Source organism: Cervus canadensis, chromosome 12 (assembly GCF_019320065.1).
Source record: "Cervus canadensis isolate Bull #8, Minnesota chromosome 12, ASM1932006v1, whole genome shotgun sequence".
Lineage (NCBI taxonomy): Eukaryota > Metazoa > Chordata > Mammalia > Artiodactyla > Cervidae > Cervus > Cervus canadensis.
In genome coordinates, this window is record NC_057397.1 from 44,658,672 (window position 1) to 44,678,016 (window position 19,345).

Genomic DNA, 19,345 nt, shown 5'->3' on the forward strand with positions numbered 1-19,345 from the left:
ATAATTTGATAAATATATTAATAATCATAAACTCCTAACATCTCCATAAGAAATATGATTACTTATCTAGTTGTATTAATAATTACATTCCTGATATAAATTGTGTGATCTCATCATATTAGGATGTCTTACCATTAGGGGATAAAAAAAAATTTCCATAACATTTTTTATGATTCTTGATATTTCTATAACTACAACTAAAGTTATTTCTTGTATGTACAAGTGATTTTCAGACCCAGGTATCTTTAAGGTAAATAAATTATATGATCTTTTTCTAAGAACAGGTTTTTATCAGGAAACAGGTGAGCAGACTATAAGAACTCTGAACTCTTGAAAGAAAAGGATATCTTGAGTAAGAAGTGAGTTAAGGAAGCAGTCAGGAGTGCTATGGCAAATTTCTTCTACCATACAGTTTGGCTGAAAGCTGCCTTCATCTAACTTAGTAGCTTGTTTTTTGGAGTAGACTTAACTCTAGTGCCTTTGCTTCTGAAAATAGAAATTTTTCAAACATAAATCTGGGTTATATTTTTACTCAGTACTTTTGATAAACACTTTCTTTTGTCTGCACATTTAACAGTTTGATCCAAAATCAGTAATTTGGATACAGACATAGTAAGCCATCTGAGAGGGTTCATAAGGAGATTGGCAGAGTAATTTCCCAGAGTACGTAGCAAATGCCCAGAAAATACTCTCTGTGTCTGGGAATACTGATGAGAGGATCCTTGTCTAATCCTGTCCTAAACAGAATGGGGAAAAGTGTTTCCTTTTGATTGGAGAAAAAGGTCAGTAAATTGATTACATTCTGGGAGCAGTTTTCATCTTTCCAGTTGGTTAGTTGTATCCTGTTTTTTTAATATATACAGAGATTAGATTTTAAAAAAGAAACAGCTTTGGTAACTTTTAACTATCAGTGGAATTCTAGAACAAAATCTAGTATTTTCTATCAAATGTTGATAGGTAGTTAAAAGAGTCCCATACTGGCAACTAAGAAATAAGTAGCACAAATGCCTAAAATTCAAGACTAGATTTAAAAGTTTTTCTAAAGCTCTATTAGCATGATGGGGGCTTCCCAGGTGGCTCAATGGTAAAGAATACATCTGCAATGCCAAAGCTGCAGGAGACTCCATTCAATCCCTGGGTCTTGATGATCCTGGGGAGGAGGAGGGCATGGCAACCCACTCCAGTATTCTTGCCTGGAGAATCCCACGGACAGAGAAGCCTGGCGGGCTATAGTCCATGGGGTTGCATCGAGTCGGACATGACTGAGCAACTAACACTTTCACTTTCATTAGCCTGATGCTAAGAATCACCTGGAAGTTTATTACAATAAATATACAGATTTGTGGGCTGACCCCAGACCACCTGAATCTAACCTTTGGTGAAAGGGTCCAGGAATTTTTTGTGTTTAATAAACATTCCAGACAATTCTTATAAGGTAAAATTTTAATTTACTTTAAGAGTGAAGGATTCATGGGAGTCTCTTGGGTATGTCTTCCAAATAGATTATCCCTCAAATCAAGATATTGAAACACATCCCCCCATGCCTAAGCAAACCACTATCATTCATTGGGTATGTCATATCCCTCAGGTGCTTTGCTGGGTAAACCAAGATGTCAGCTGCTATTGAATAAAATTAATATTAGAAAGAGCTTTTAAAAAAAAACACTGGACACTAGGAAGGAGAATTATCCTCCATATGTTTTATTTTTCATGATGTGTATTCTGAAGTGTTACTATTTAAATTTAGCATCCCTCCTTTGCTGCCCCAATTACTTGCTAAACTCTTTAAGGGTGGAGATAGTTCTCTAGTCATATTTGTATCTCCAGCCCTAACAAAGTGTTTGGTACCTTTGTTATTGAGTAAGCGAATAGCTTAATAAATACTAAAATTTCTGTGTTAAATACTTTTAATGAAAAAAAACTGGTGCCCAAGGATGAGATGTTCTTCGCATACATTCATAAATAGCAAGTACATCCCAAGTGAAGGCATTATAAAACTGAGGCTCAGACAGCAAAAAGCAAAGTCACAAGGTGACAGTTTCATGACAGTGGTTATACACATTTGATTCCATTGCTTAGACAAGTGAAAATTTCCCCAGCTGAGTCTTTACTTCAAATTAACCTTCGTCTGTAGCAGCAGGAGCAATTATTTGGACCTGAATTTAGAGACAGGAAAAGGAAAGAGATTCTTCTTTTATGCCTCATTAGGCTACAGAATAAGTAACACAATACAAATGTCCCTGAAAGGATTAATGATACAGCTCAAGATAGCTACTATTTGTGCTAATTGGAAATACGATCATCATTTCCTCTGATCTTCGGATCTGGGGATGAGCAAGGATCACAGCTGAACAGTAAGTAAAGAGGCAACTAGAGAGAGATGAAATCACCCTGAAGTCAGCTATTACCAGTTCATCCAGCACTGCTTCCCAATTACACACTTTCCTGGAAGCAGGACTGCCGGGTGCAGTTCCAATACTGAGTGGTAAACTGTTGTCCTAAAGACTATGAGTACTTTGGGCGCGTTAACAGAATCTTGCAAGGGGCCATTTGGAGATTTTGAGAACCTAAGCAGCTGTGGAGATTTTGGGTGAAATTGTTCTTGGCTGATATGTTCCAATTCCTACAAAATTCTCTCTGTTTAGCCAAAGAATTAAAAGGAAGAGCTGGTTATTTGAGACAATCCACTGTATTTCTGATATGTGTAAGAAGACCCTGAACATGATACTATTACTGATAAAGAGCATAATGATGGGAAACGTTTCTAGTCATATTGATCAGCTGTCCAATTACTTTCTATCACATCAACCCATTATAGAATAGTCCTTAAGAGTGTGTCTGAGGGCTGGGTTGCCTAGGCTTAAAGTTTAGCCCCTCCACTATTGGAGTATAACTCAGGACAAGTAACTTAACATCTCTCTGCCTCAGTAGGGCTTCCCTGGTGGCTCAGATGGTAAAGAATCTGCCTGCATTGCAGGATACCGGGGTTCAGTCCCTGGGTTGGGAAGATCCCCTGGAGGAGGAAATGGCACCCCACTCCAGTATTCTTGCCTGGGGAATCCCATAGACGGAGGAGCCTGGAGGACTACTGTCTATGGGGTCCCAAAGGGTCAAACACGACTGAGCGACTAACACACGTATGCCTCAGTATTCTCATCTGAACAATGAGGATAACGGTATGCTCTGCTTTATAGAGTTGTGGGAGTCAAATGAGTTGATCTATACAAAGTGCTGAGTCATCTAGTCCCTAGAAAACACTTCCTAGAGGTTGTTAACAGTAAGACATTTGCCCTGTTTGTTTAAAATATTTGCTTAATTGTTTGTCAATATGAGGTACTCCACTGGAACGCAACCTGCGAGAAAGCAGGGACTGCTTGCATCATCACCACTGTCTCCCCAGAATTAAGGTAATGTCTAATGGGAGAAGATGATCGATAAATCCTTTTGAATGAGTGTGTTAGGAAGAACCATATGGGATGTGAATGTTCAACCATTACTGAACTACAAAACAGTGGCTTTGTATGTTTCCAGTGTCTAGAGGGAATGCCTTGGACTTGGGGGCAGTAAGTTCAGGCTCTTGCTGTAACCAAGCCACCTAATAGCTATGTGACCTTGAGCAGGTTTTTTCACTTTTCTAATTTATGGTTTGGAGATGGTATATACTTACCTTCAATTGTTGTTATTGGGAATAACATAAATCATGTATTTGGAAGCAACCTGCACACAGTAAACAGTTTTTTGGGGGAGGGAAACCAAGTAAATTCTAACATTAACACAGCACCTGAGAATTGCCAAAATGCATTTGTAAGTTTTATCTCATTTGTTCCCTATAACAATATGAAGTGGTATAGATAAAAGAGAGCTTTATTATGCAAGGATAATTATTCACTACAAGAGAATCCACTTAAAGCTGCAACAAAAATTTCATAGTATTTAAAAGAAAAAGGTTTCAATTGAGACTTTATCTTGAAAAAATGGAGCTAAAGTAGTGAAAATAGTATCTTTCTCATAAAATAATTTTAGTTATAATGACAACTAAGGCTAATTATTGAAAATAGCAAGTTTTTTTTTGTTTGTTTTTTAAAACATGATTCTGGCAAAGCTCTGAGAACACAGTGCAAGATCCTTTCATGTTTAATTAACTTTCTTTCAAAGCATTATCAAAAAGAAGGTCACTTTTGAGAAATATTCTTGGACTTATCAGTTTTTCCAAGGACTTTTATTCTTATGTTGATACTGGAGTCTTTCTCCTATGCTGCCATGTGGTCAGCCTCACCTTTGTTCTCTTCCAGTTTTGAGCTGCCCAACTAGACCGAGATCCTTACATGTCGGTGGCTTTGTGTGCGGTTTGCCCTGTTTTGCAGCACTGGTCTCATTCATCACTTGAAATTCTGAAACTTTTCTGAGATGTATAGTTTTGCTTGGCAAAGGATTTGCATTATACTTACAGACTAATGATCAAAGACATTGATTTAATGGTTAGAGATAGATACGTATCTTAAGAGAAGGGATGTGGAGAACAGACTAATTTAATAAATGATCAGCACATTAGAGAAAATGTTCATGTTTTGATGGCTTTTGCTTTCCTATGAAGTATCATTATTGTGCAGATTCAGATAGTAAAATTTAGATAATGAGGAACTTCTGTATTATCACTGTCTTCACTCTATAGATGATTAAAATGCAGCTTGGAGAAGTTCAGTGACTTTAAGGCAACACAGCAAGTAAATATTCTCCCCTAATCCATGCTCCTTATGCAAAGGAGTGGATAAAATGGGGATTAAGAGTGAATCTGTTTCCCCCTTTTTTGTGCTTAGTCACTCAGTCATGTCTGACTCTTTGCTATCCCATGGACTATAGTCCGCCAGGCTCCCCTGTCCACAGAATTCTCCAGGCAAGAATACTGGAGTGGGTTGCCATTTCCTCTTCCAGGGGATCTTCCCAACCCAGGGATTGAACCCAGGTGTCCTGCATTGCAGGCGGATTCTTTACCATCTTAGCTACCAGGGAAGCCCAAGAATACTGGCCTATCCCTTCTCCAGAGGATCTTCCAGACCCTGGAATTGAACTGGAGTCCCAGGGAAGCCCTTGGTTGCTGCAGTTTGGATTACTGTAATAAGAAAGAGTTGCTTTTGTAGAGATGTTAGGATTTCTGAGTAGTCTAAGGTTCCAGATTCATGTCTTTTCATCTGCAGTTGCTTTGGGCCTCCCCAGAAAGTGAATGCTAACCCCTTGTCTGAGAATTCCTTCTTGAGAAGATTGAATGGATTAATGAAAAGAGCTTTGAACTGAGAATCAAGATTTATGGAGGTCTAAGTTTAGCTCTGATGCTGACGAATTGTCAAAAATCAAGTATGACCTTGGGCAAGAAGCTTTCTCATTAGAACTTTGGTTTCCTAAACTTTGAGATAAAGATCCTGAACTCATTTATCACTAAATTTCCTTCTGTGGCAGTATTCTACATGTCTGTCTGTCTCCTGCAATCCGCCATAGGCCATACATTGCAAAACATTGGTACATAGGAAAAATTTGGTAAAAACTAGTTCCTTCTGTCCATCTCCACCTTCTCCATACACACACAAGATTTAAAGCACATTTGGTTTAGGGCTACCACACTCCCTTCACTGGGAGAACTTAGAGATGCAAGTGGTTAAGAGAAAAACATAAACTAATCATTAATTGCAATGGGTTTAGGTAGCTATTTTTAAGCAATGTGTATTTAAGAGGAAAAATCTTGAGACTGTCATCAGTTGTATATGCATCTATTTGGAAGTCCCTGAAGCAAGCACTAATGTGATTATGTCTAACTCAGCATCTTTTTACTGAACTTGGACTTGACTCTCTTGTTATTCTCAGAAGGCTTGTGCAGGGGATCAGATATGCTTCTAAAAGATCTTCTTAGTGTTCCACTCTCAGTTCCTTCAGACAGGCCTGAGTAGTCTCTTAGGAGGACTGGATACTAACATTCTTGGCTGATAGTCTTGGCTTCTTCTAGCCTTCCTTTGGCAACTCAGTTTGTATTATTTTTATCTAACCATCCATCCATCTATGTATCATCTATCTATCTGCTATCTACCTATCCCTAGCTATGCCTGTACTTCATACTAATATAAAATATTGTTTTATTGATCTGGACCTGAGTAGAAAGCTCACGGATAGGTTTTTGGAGTGAAAAGTAAGCCAATTACTCTAGTCATTTGTTATCTTTCAGGGTATCTTAATTAAATTTGATTTAATGAAATGAGTTCCTACCATGTGCTCTTGCCTATGATTTCTTTTGAAGAGATCCAAATAAAATGGTTCCTATTCTCAGAACTCCAATTTAATTACTCAGAAAATGCAAAGCTGTCCAGGAAGGAATTCAAAGCCAGGCCAATCTCCAGGTGTGCCCCAGTCCACCTCACTGTCTCTGTCACTGTCATTCTGCAATTCTGGCAGTTGTGTAGTAGGGTTCTTTAAGCAGGATTTGGGTTGAAAGGCAGGAGATATGCCTCCGGTCTGACAACTGAGTGTTTTAAGAAGCTTCTTGTCTTCAAGGTTTGGAATTGTGACCAGTTACAAGTGACCAGTAACCTAAAAGTGGTGAAGAGTAGAAAGGTGTATTAAAGGATAGAGAAGCAGATAAATCAGAAGAAGAGGTCATATTGGAATAAGGTGAGTTTTAGATACCTAAGATCTAGCACCCAGAGTACAGAGTCTGAAGCTGGTATAAACTGGAAGCTGTTTTAATCTAGGTACATCAATAACCATCCTTGCCATTACTACCTTTGTTGCTCACCTGATGAGGGAATTCAAACCTACTCCATAATCATGATACAAAAGAATAGATAGTAGCTCCTAAGAGTTGCTATGTTTGTTTGTTTGTTTTATACAGCAAATATCAAATATCACCTGTGATATTTTAAATTGTCATCCAAAGACAGTCATTTTCCTGTTTCAAATAAACATATCTTTGACACATTCATGGACTTTAGGGTAAATCATTGTTTTACTGCATTCAGTGCAAGAGTTCAGAGAGCAAAAATGGTGCTTCCTTCTCCTTTGAATGTTTTGGTCCCTGGCCTAGACCCATAGGCCCTGGCAGATTCTCTTGTAGACATTTTTTTGTTTTTTCAAACTGAGGTGATTAGGTTCAGATTGTTAAGAGCAAATCGGGTCAAGCCATTTCTGTTACGAAACACTGTTGTTTGCCTTAAGCTATCACTTTCCCTGAGTTGGAAACTTTACTTGATCAATAATGACTTTTTGGAAAGCCATTAGTCCAGAACCCTGTAGAGCAACGTTCAGGGCTGCTGGGCACCGCACATCTGTCACTCCTTTTTGACAGTCTGCAAGATGTGACTGCAGCATCTGGAGAGAGTGGATTAGTAGCTCTGTCCTGCTTTGTGTGAGAATTCCCAAGGTAGAATTGGGGGGCTGCTCAACACAGAGTCTGTACTTGCTTAGCATGCTTGCTGGAATTAAACACCCCATTTGAAAACCAAGACACACAAGGAAGGAAATGGAACAAATCCCTTGCTTTCAATTGCATTGCAAATAGGACTGAGTGAGGTTTAAGTGTAGGAGCCTGCCTGAATTATTCTGAATAGAAATGGTTCATTGCTTGCAGGAGAGGCCTGAGGTTTTTTTTGTTGTTTGAAACTAGGTAGAAACACCAAGCGTATCAGCTAATTTATTCTTACATTTCAACCATTCATTTGCCAAATACCTATTTGACACCCATTATGTGCTACAGATGAAGCAGAGAATAAAAGAAACCCCCTTTCCTCATGGAGCTTATATTCTGGTGGAAATGAACAAATAAACATATCACATAATGTCAGCAATGAATAATAGCAACTCAGAGTGATGCTGATATGCTGTCGCTGTTGTTCAGTTTCTGAGTCATGTCCAGCTCTTTCTGATCCCATGGACTACAGCATGCCAGGCTTCCCTGGCTTTCACTATCTCCCGGACTTTGTTAAAATTTATGTCCATTGAGTCAGTAATACTATTTAACCATATCATTCTCTGCTGTCTACTTCTCTTCTTGCCTTCAATCTTATCCCAGCATTGGGGTGTTTTCCAGTGAGTTGGCTCTTTACATTAGGTGACCAAAGTACTGTCTGGTGCCAGATATTTTGATGGCAGTGACAAATAATGGTCAGGAATGGCTTTTCTGAGGAAGTGCCTTTGGGGCAGAGACATGAATGGAATAGCGGGGGGGGGGGACCATGCTGATATATAGGGAAAAGGTTCTAGCAGCAAAAAGAACATTTAGAGGCTCTGAGGTGGGAATAATCTTGGCACTTTAGGGACAGCAGGAAGATCGGTGAGACTGCATAAAATTTAGTGGGAGAGGGTGATGGGGGGATAGAATAAGGAAGTAGACATGAGCACGCAGTTCAGGAGAAGCGTGTTTGCTGGGGTAAGATTTTGGGTTTCTAAGTGTGAATAAGAAGGCAATGGAGGACATAAAAAGAGGGAAATGCAATCTGATTTACATGTTTAAAGATCATACTGTGTGGCAGGCAGAATAATGTTACCTTACATAGAAAAGGGAAATTAAAATTGCAGATGGAATTAAAGTTGCCTATCAGCAGATCTCAAAATAGGGAGATTATCTTGTTGTTTTTTTTTTTTTCTCGGTGGTCCTTGAAGATGGAAGAAGACGGTAGACAAGGTCTGAGTGGGGAGATGTGAGGAGGACTCAAATCATCAATCCTGGCTTTGAAAATGAGGGACTGAGGTCACAAGCCCCTGAGTAAGAGCAGCCTGTGAAAATTGGAAAGAAGGAAGTGGATTCTTCACTAGTGCCCCCAAAAGGGAATGCAGCTATCCCACACCTTGATTTTAGCCCAGCGAGACTTAGATTCGATTTCTGACTTACTGAAGAATAACAAGATACATCTGCATTTATCAAATCACTATGTTTGTGGTAATTTGTCACAGTAATGATAGAATATCAATACACTCTTATTCTCTCTAAGGGGTAATGAACTGTATAATCTAAGTGTGGAAATTAGGAGTCCAATTAGGTTGCTATTATGATTTTATAATCTGGGAAAACAATAGCATAGATTAGAATGATGATGGTGGAGCTGGTGGGAAGTGATCAGATTTGGGATATATTCCCAAAGGGGCAGAACTTGTCTTGAATTATTCCCAGAATTTTGGTCTGAATCATTAAGTCTGAACAACTGGTTGATGGTGCCATTTACTGACATGGGGAAGACCAGGGGAGACATGATTTAGGAGAGAAAAACAAGGGTTCTATTTTAGAGATTTAAGTCTGAGATCCCTTTCAGATATCTGAATGGAACTGTTGATTAAGCAACTAGATAAGCCAGTCTGAAGCTCAGGAGACAGGTCAGGGCTAGAAATTCAAATTTGGGGTGGCAAAGCTGCAAAATAGAAAAGATTTTTGGCTTAGGTATTATGGTGCCACTGAATCAACCCCAACTGCTTATTACTTGAGATGTTATGTGGCAGGTTAGAATGGTTCTATTTTAGTTTTTCTTGTTTGTTTTTTAATAAAATTTTCTTTATTTATTTTCGGCTGTGCTGGGTCTTCATTGTTACAGGTAGGCTTTTTCTTTAGTGAGTAGAGACTGTTCTCTCCAGTTGTGATGTGTGGGCTTCTCATTGTGGTGGCTTCTCTCGATGCAGAACAAAGGCTCTGGGCACGTGGGCTTCAGTAGTTGTGACGCACAGACTCAGTTCCCCATGGCATGTGGAATCTTCCCTGATCAGTGATCAAACCTGTCCCCTGCGTTGGCAGGTGTGTCCCTAACCACTAAACCGCCATAGAAGTCCTATTTTGTTGAGACCACTGTTATTTGGGATCCTGTAGTAATTGAACTGATATCCTAGCTAAACTTCCAAACTCTTTCATCATTTCATATCCAACATAATTTGAACTACTCAAATTGCCCAATAAGTCCAGAGAACAGGGGAATCTAGCTTATTTTGTCACAGGCTAAGGTAGATAGCCATCAATCTTTCCTGATTGTATGCTCTTGTCTATATTTGCTGGGGTGAACTGGATGACCAAGATTACTGTAGTTTCAGTGGAGTGGTAGGTGTCACCTTTATCTGCGCAGGTAAAAATGGCTCGTCACAATGTTGACATTTGGAGCACCCTGAATAAGAAATGGGAGGATGTACCACTTCCTTTTTAGGACTTGCACACATCTCTTCCATTCATATCCCATTACTCAGAAATGAATATGTGGTCTTATTGATCTATAAGGAGATTTCTAGTCTGGTTGGCCATGTATGCAGCTGAGATTTGGGAATTCTGTTGCTAAAGGAGGAAAGAGGTAGTAGAAGTTGGGAGATGATAGTGATTCTGACCCAGACTGTTTCTCTGTCCACTCTAACACTTTAGTGCATCCTTCTTCTGCTCTGAGAACACACACACCCCTCCCTTCCCACCACCAGCTCCAAGCCCAGGACTTGCAGGTAAAGCATAGTCTTTTCCACCATGACTTGGTGCACTGCTCCTGGCCCAGTGAACTGTAACCTAAAAGACCACTTATTTGACCCCCTCACCAATGCAAAATAGCAAATTGGCAGCTGTGTAGCTGCAATTAAACATCCCCCTCCAAATCTCCCATTTAGAAAAAGGAATGATACAGTAATCACTTTATGCTTGCATGCATGCTAAGTTGCTTCAGTTGTATTCTACTGAAGCTTTTGTGACCCCATGGACTGTAGCCCACCAGGCTCCACTGTCCATGGGATTCTCCAGGAAAGAATACTGGAGTGGATGGCCATGCCTTCCTCCAGGGGATCTTCCTGACCCCAGATCGAACCTGTATTCCTTATGTCTCCATCATTGGCAGGCAGGTTCTTTACCGCTAATGCCACCTGGGAAGTCCAATCACTTTATCAGTTCAGTTCAGTTCAGTTCAGTCGCTCAGTCGTGTCTGACTCTTTGTGACCCCATGGACACCAGGCTTCCCTGTCCATCACCAACTCCCAGAACAGGCTCAAACTCATGTCCATCGAATCTGTAATGCCATCCAACCATCTCATCCTCTGTTGTCCCCTTCTGCCCTCAATCTTTCCCAGCATCAGGGTCTTTTCTAATGAGTCAGCTCTTCGAATTAGGTGGCCAAACTATTGGAGTTTCAGCTTCAATGTCAGTCCTTCCAATGAACACCCAGGACTGATATCTTTTAGGATGGACTGGTTGGATCTCCTTGCAGTCCAAGGGACTCTCAAGAGTCTTTTCCAACACCACAGTTCAAAAGCATCAATTCTTTAGTGCTCAGCTTTCTTTTTTAATTTATTTAACTGGAGGCTAATTACTTTACAGTATTGTAGTGTTTTTTGCCATACATCACATGAATCAGCCACAGGTGTACATGTGTTCCCCATCCTGAACCTCCCACCCATCTCCCTTCCCATCCCATTCCTCAGGGTCATCCCAGCGCACCAGCCCTGAGCACCCTGTCTCATGCATTGAACCTGGACTGGTGATCTCTTTCACATGTGATAATATATATGTTTCAATGCTATTCTCTCAAATCATCCCACCCTCACCTTCTCGCACAGGGTCGAAAAAGTCTGTTCTTTACATCTGTGTCTTATCTGTGTCCAGTTCTAACTGTTGCTTCCTGACTTGCATACAGATTTCTCAAGAGGCAGGCAAGGTGGTCTGGTATTCCCATCTCTTGAAGAATTTTCCACAGTTTGTTGGGATCCATACAGTCAAAGGCTTTGGCATAGTCAGTAAAGCAGAAGTAGATGTTTTTTTGGAACTCTCTTGCTTTCTCAGTGATCCAAGCTCGATCACCCAATCAATTTCTTGATCATCCAGTTTCTTGATGATCTAATCACTTTATAACACTTATCAAATACTGCTGTGAAGGAATACCAGAGATTCCTGTATTAATTTGCCTGAGCTACCATAGCCAAATGCAAGATAAATTAATTTTGTCACAGTTCTGGAGGCTGGATGTCCAAGATAGAGGTGTCAGTATGTTTGGTTTCTTCTGAAGCCTCTCTCCTTGGTTTGCACATGATTGCCTTCTTGCTGTGTTCTTTCCTTATGCATGTGCCTCCCTGGTGTCACTTGATGTGTCCAAATTTCCTCTTCTTAATAAGGATACTGGTCAGATTGAATTAGAGCCTGCTTTATGGGCCTCATTTTCTGTGAGGCTTCTAATCACCTTTTTAATAGCTGTAACTCCAAACAGAGTCACGTTCTGAGGTTCTGGGAGTTGGACTTCAACATGTAAATTTTGTGGGGACACAATTCAGTGTGTGATTCCTTTCCTCATCAGTGGAGTTAACTCCTTCTTTAGTTCATCTGGAAGACCTGGTTCTGCTCTCAGGGCAAACTTTCTGGACTAATGTCTGAGTCTCCCCCAGGGCCCAGATTAGAATGAGGTGAGGGAGGAGGGGGAGCACTTGTCTCAGACACATAATATAAGGAGGGCATAAAAATCACAGTAATCAAGGTTAAAATGTTTCAATAAAACTTTGAACACATAAAAGTAACAGAAAAAATACATGATAAAGTATCAATTTTTAATAAAGATAGGGTCAATATTACTGAATTTTCCTTTTGCCTCGGGCTCCTATATTGCTTCCTACAGCACTGTTAACAGATCCTGTCATTAAAAACTTTGATATTTTATTCATCAAGGATTTTTTTGCACTAATTTTGATTGTCCAAATCATTTGCATTAAAATATTACTTATCTTGATTACTCACTTTTTTTTTATTTTGCAGCATCTTAAGTGTTTTGTACTTGAGGTCAGTGCTTCACTCTCATTCTTCTCCCACTTCCCCCAACCCTTCACTTTTTCTTCAGGGAATTTTACCTTGTTCATTGTCCTTCTTCACTGCATTCAGAGTGGGCACTGGTAAGATAGATTCTCTTTCTTTGCAGCTAAACCACCGTCTGCTGGTGCAGGTTCAAAGATCTACAGGTGTTCTAGTGTAGAACAGCCTAAGGCCTGGCCAGCCATGTTGTTTATCCTTTGGTAGCATAATTCCCTCAAAAAATCTTGTCAAATTTCAATTCTTTTTGCTTTCAGTCCTATAAGGTAGTAGCCAATAGTCTCATGTAAAAGTTTTAAACACGAAAATTTTAGTCTTTTATTTTCTGTCCCCTGTGCTCTGTCCACCTCCACACTGGTCTTTTTCTGAAAGGTACCTGAGGCCATTAGAAAACAGACTTGGGTGGGAAGGAAATATTCTTAGTCAAGTTTGTGCCACAGTGTCCCCTCCCATTACCTGGCAGAGGGCACTTACTGGGAAGTACTTGAGACAATCTTGGGTTATGGGCTTATCTCCTGCTAAGGTTGCTTCTTCAGAATCACCAGAGTAGCGGTGCTATTGCCTTTACAACCCTGTGAGGCTCCACATATCTGGACCCTGCCCCAAGCCAACAAAAAAGGAAAAAAAAAAATTAAAAGTGTCTTCCTAAATAGAGCTGAATTCCCTTCCGTCTCTACTTTCAAGTAGGCTGACTCTTTCTAGAGCTCACCTTACTCTTGTAGGGCTTTGTTGAAAATGGCAAAAAGTAGACAACATACAGTAATATTCTGAAAAAGTTTAACACTTCCCTATGGTAGGCTCAGTTAGCATGGGTTTTGATTTCCAAGTTCTCACAGGAGACATTGTGATAGGCAGAAGAGTGGCTCCTCAAAGACGTCTATGTCCGAATCCCTAGAACCTTGAGTATGTTACCTTATGTGGCAAAGAGGAATTAAGGTAGCAGATAGAATTAAGGTCAATAATTAGCTGATCTTAAGAGAGGAAGTTCATCCTGGACCACAAGAGCTCTTAAATGTAGATGAAAGTGGCAAGAGGAGGGTCAGAGAGATTTGATGTAAGAAGGACTTGACCTGCTGATCCTGGCTTCAAAAATGGAGGAAGGGACTGTGAGCAAAGGCATGCAAGCAGCCTCTAGAAACTGGAAAATTCAGGGAAATGGAGTCCCTCCGAGTCTAGAGAACAAAACACAACCATACCTATCCCTTGATTTTAGCCCAGCAAGTCCCATTTCAGATTTCTGACCTCCAGAACTGTGTAATAATAAATTTGTATTGGTTTAAGCCATTAAATATGTGATGATTTTATACAGCAGCCATAGGGAAAATTAAGCATTTTTTAAATGTATATAAAAGTTTTATTGGAATATAATTGCTTCACAATTTTGTTTCTGCTGCACAATAATGTAAACCAGCCATATATATACATACATCCCTTCCCTCTTGACCTTTCCTCCCAACTCCCTATCAATTAAGCTTTTTTACAAAATGTTTTACTATTAGGTTTCTAGCCTCAAGTTTTTATGTTCTTGCTACCCACTGCTTAACCATTTTTGTTAAGCAGTGTTGTTCAGTCACTAAGTCATGTCCGACTTTGCCACCCAATGGACTGCAGCATGCCAGGCTTCCCTGTCCTTCACTATCTCCTAGAGTTTGCTCAGATTCATGTCCATTGAGTCTGTGATGCCATTCAACCACCTCATCCTCTATCACCACCTTTTCTTCCTGCCCTCAATCTTTCCTAGCATCAGGGTCTTCTCCAATGAGTCAGTCCTTCACATCAGGTGGCCAAAGTATTGGAGCTTCAGCTTCAGCATCAGTCCTTCCAATGAATATTCAAGATGGAGCTCCTTTAGGTTTGACTGGTTTGATCTCCTAACTGCCCAAGGGACTCTCAAGAGTCTTCTCTGACACCACAATTCAACAGCATCCATTCTTTGGCACTCAGCCTTCTTTATGGTTCAACTCTCACATTAAGCGAATGTAATATGTATTCAATTGTTTTATATCATTATCCTATTCCTAGGTACCAAATTCTGTATTCATAAGTACATTGCTTCGTAGCTTGGACAAGACGTAAAATAACTGTGACTTAAACAAGATAGAACTTGTTTCTGTTTTACCTAAGTTGCATGAGAAGCATACCAGGGCTGTTATGGCTGCTCCATGGATTAGTCATGCAGAGTTTTCCCTTGTTCCTCTGCTATTCCCAGGCATTGTTTTCTTTCACATGGATGGAGGAGAGTCATCATCAAATTTTCGTTCCGGAGATGAAGAAACAGAAAGTAAAGAACACACACCTTTTCTTTAGGGTCACAGCTTGAAAGTTGCATGCATCATAATATTCATGTGCTATTGGTCTGAAATTAGTCACACGATACATATAAGTGTAAGGGAGGACAGCAAAAGCAGTCTTTATTTTGGCAGCCATGTGCCCAGTTAACATTTGAGGATTCTATTATTAATGCTAAAGCAAAAGGGAGATAATGAAATTGTTACTTCCTTCTACACATAGGAAGTGGCATCACATTGTGCAAAGAAAGGATTGATTTCAACTTGAATTACAAGTAGGAAAAAAAAAGAAAAAGAAAAACCAGCTTTAAAAACTTCTCTCATGGGCACTGGAGCAACAGGAATTCATCCCAGAATCAGCATTACTGCAGAGATAGTGGGAGTATAGCATGTTCAAACCAGACGATAACTTCAAAGCATTGATCTAAGCTTTCAGATCAAGCAGAATTCATGTAAAGTCTCAGTGAAAAGCTTGTACACCAACAAGTTGGCATCCCAGAGCAGATCTTGTGATAGGAGAAAATGTGGAGGCTCCACGTTGTTCAGAACAGAAAGGAGGCTCCAGAGAAGACCAGCCTTCAGGCTTTTGCCTTAGTCACTGTGGTGAAGAGTGGTTATAAACCTTCTGAGGTGAAGAAACCAGAGACTGATGCCAGAACCCACTGTGTATCATTTATGGATTAAACTGTGGATGGTTTTCATCTTGGAGAATAGATTTAGTCATTCTCAACAAATCTTTTTTGAGAAAATCTTATGGATGTTATCATACATAGATACTTTGAGTAGTTAGATGGCACCTGTTAGAGACCAAATTCAGTTTTTCCGAGAGGAAAAAAAAAACCCAGGTAGGCAGCTCCCCTCAAGCATTCTGATCAAATATGTTACACAGCTAGCTTAACCTTTCCAAATCACTAAACAGCAGTGAAGTGTCCTGGCAATTCAGGTCACTGTGCTTTTTAACTCACAGAAATTCTGACATTTGTGTTAAATATCATTTGTTATTTGCTCATTGTTCTATGAAATATCAACAATTCAAAAACATCTCAATGTCTTAGAACTTAGAACTTTCATCATCTTTGTTGGCCGATTGTATGTTAGCTAATACAGGTGCCCAGAGAGAGTGCCCAGTGAATTATCATAGTTAATGGTTACTTATGGACAGAATCATGCCTGGACTTCAGTCTTCTGACTCTTGTTGAAAGAAAGGGTCAGTTACTCAATTTGGAACTCTTTGCGACCCCATGGACTGTAGCCCACCAGGCTCCTCTGTCCATGGAATTCTCCTGGCAAGTGGGTTGCCATTCCCTTCTCCAAGGGATCTTCCCAACTCAGGAATCAAACGCAGTTCTTCTGCATTGCAGGCAGATTCTTTACCATCTGAGTCACTAGGAGTTTCAGTCTAAGACTCTAACTCCACTGTTACATTCTTCATTTATGCTTGCTTTTCTAGTTGATCCTTCCCTCTTCTTTCTAAATTTTTGAATTACCCAGGTAATACATGTGTTTATTATTTTTTAAAACATTACATTATAGATAAAATTCATGCATTATGAATGTTAGTTATTTACTCTTGTCCTCAGAAATAGTCACTCTTATGAGTTGAGTATCCATGCCCTTTAATATGTACACATGTATGTTTGTTTGTGTTTTTCTTAGAAAACATAGGGTATTGCTTGTCAGTTTTGCTTTATTGCATGGATTAGATCATACTATACCTGTCATTCTTCAGTTAGCTCTTATTCACCCAACATTATATTTTTATGATAAATCCATACTGATACACTGGAGAAGGCAATGGCACCCCACTGCAGTACTCTTGCCTGGAAAATCCCATGGACAGAGGAGCCTAGTAGGCTGCAGTCCATGGGGTTGCTAAGAGTCGGACATGACTGAGCAACTTCATTTTCAGTTTTCACTTTCTTGCATTGGAGAAGGAAATGGCAACCTGCTCCAGTGTTCTTGCCTGGAGAATCCCAGGGACGGAGGAGCCTGGTGGGCTGCCGTCTATGGGGTCGCACAGAGTTGGACATGACTGAAGTGACTTAGCAGCAGCAGCAGCAGCATACTGATACACAGGTCCAATTTTTTGCTTTTATTTAATGTATGGTATTCTATCATCCAAATAGACCATATTTAATTTATATTATTTATCCATTCTCTTTTTGGCCCCATTTCTCTGTTGGTACATATTTTATTTATTTCCAGTATTCATTAATAAAGGTGATTAATTATGCATTTGATATTCAAGATTTTTCTAATTACTCTAAAGCTTCTGAAAGTTGATTGCTATTTGAATGTTTAAACACCACCCCCTCCAAATTCATATGTTGAAATTCTAACCCCCAAAGATGATGGTATTAGGAAGGAAGGCCTTTGGGAGATTCTTAGGTCCTGAGGGTGGCACCCTCACAAATGGGATTAAAGTGGTAAAGAATCCATTGCCATTGCAGGAGACTCTGGAAACATGGGTTCAACCCCTGGGTCAGGAAGACCCCCTGGAGGAGGAAATGGCAAACCACTCCAGTATTCTTGCCTAGGAAAGTCCATGGACAGAAAAGCCAGGCACGCTACAGTCTACCGGGTGGCAAAGAATCAGAAACAATTGAGCACAAGTGTGCACACATGCACACACACACACCCTTATACAAGAGGCTCAGACAGTTCCCTAGGCCTTCCACCATAAGGAGAAACTGCTGGCTCTGAACCAGAAACACAGCCATGCTGGCACCTTGATCTTGAACTTTCCAGCCTATGAATTGTGAGAAGTAAATTTCTCTTGTTTATAAGCTATATTTTGTTATAGAAGACCAAACAGACTGTGATATTTTGTACAGCAGCCCAAACAGACTAAGACAGAGGTAAACAGCCAATTAAAATTGTGGTCCATAGAAGAAGACAATTTGAATTATAATTACTTGGTTTTACATTAAACATGTTAGGAATCTTAGAATCACAGATCATTAAAGTTAGAAACATTTTTTATTTTAAACATCCTATTTTAAATGCAATAGTAGGTGTGAAGAATTTAGTGATCCCCACCCCCAAACTGACCATTGGTGGTGTGTGCCCTCAGTTCACCTCTGTTTTGTGGGCTGTTTTCCTCGTCATGTTCCAGGTTAGAAATCTATGAGTCATCCTTGGCTTTTTCCCTGTGCCTTCCTCTTTTAAAATTTGTCATGCCAATTCTGAAAACCCATCAGTATTCTGGATAAGTTCTAGAATTCTGTCTTCCATTATGGTTCACCCAGGACTACCTCTCTGTGATAGCAAAAACCAATTCTACTTTGTGTTGACAGATAAGAATACTCTATGATACTATTATCTTCTCAGATGAATCTTCACAATTACCAGTACAACCCCAGGATCTTTCTCAACATTGTTCTATAAAAAATCAAATTAGCAAGTGTGATGAAACCTATTTTTTATCTTTAATGTGAAGTTTTGGCTGTCTCGAGGCCAGTCACTCATGGTTCCCTGCAGATGGTGGTTTATGGTTTATAAATATCACTTAGCTTGTGCCTTTGCTTCATTTTTATTATCCCTTTCTAGCGTATACTGCCCCATGAACTTGAATTATTCGAATCCTACCCATCCCCAGCATCTAGTTCAATCCCCTCCTCTCCTTGCAGCCTGCTTCAACTATTCCGGCCCCAAATGCCCTCTTTTCTTTTCATTCCTATATTACTTACCTTATCCTGGTGTATAAATAACTCATACATCTCACTCTTCTCCAAGATGGTCTGACAATAAAGGCCATGACCTTCATTTTCCTGTCTCCTACATAACATCCACTGTACTACAGAGAACCTAATGGAATCCAGTGACTTATTACGTGAGTCAATGACAATTGGGTTGAGAAGGCATTAAGTGTAATATCTTCCATATGGAAATGTGTGTAAAGGACAGATAATAATCTGTCAAAAATTAGTACAGTATCCTGCAAGTGACTTTGACATTTTGAAAAATGCACTATTTAAAATAATTTCCTTTCCTCATAACAAAATAAAATATGTTCATTGTAGAATTTTTGAAGGTACACAGGGAAAATAAAAGTAATTTCTAATTCTGTCACCTGGAGATAACTTCTGAGCATATTAAATTCTGCTTTTTCCCAAGGTTATGCATCTGTATATTTATTTTTTAGTTTTAAGACAGTCCAGAAAGTTCAGCAAATACAGTTTTGATTCTTACTCTTTGCAGTTAATATTAAAGTTGACCCTTGGACAGCATGGGTTTGAGCTGCATGAGTCCACCGTTTATTTTCAATAAATATATACTACAG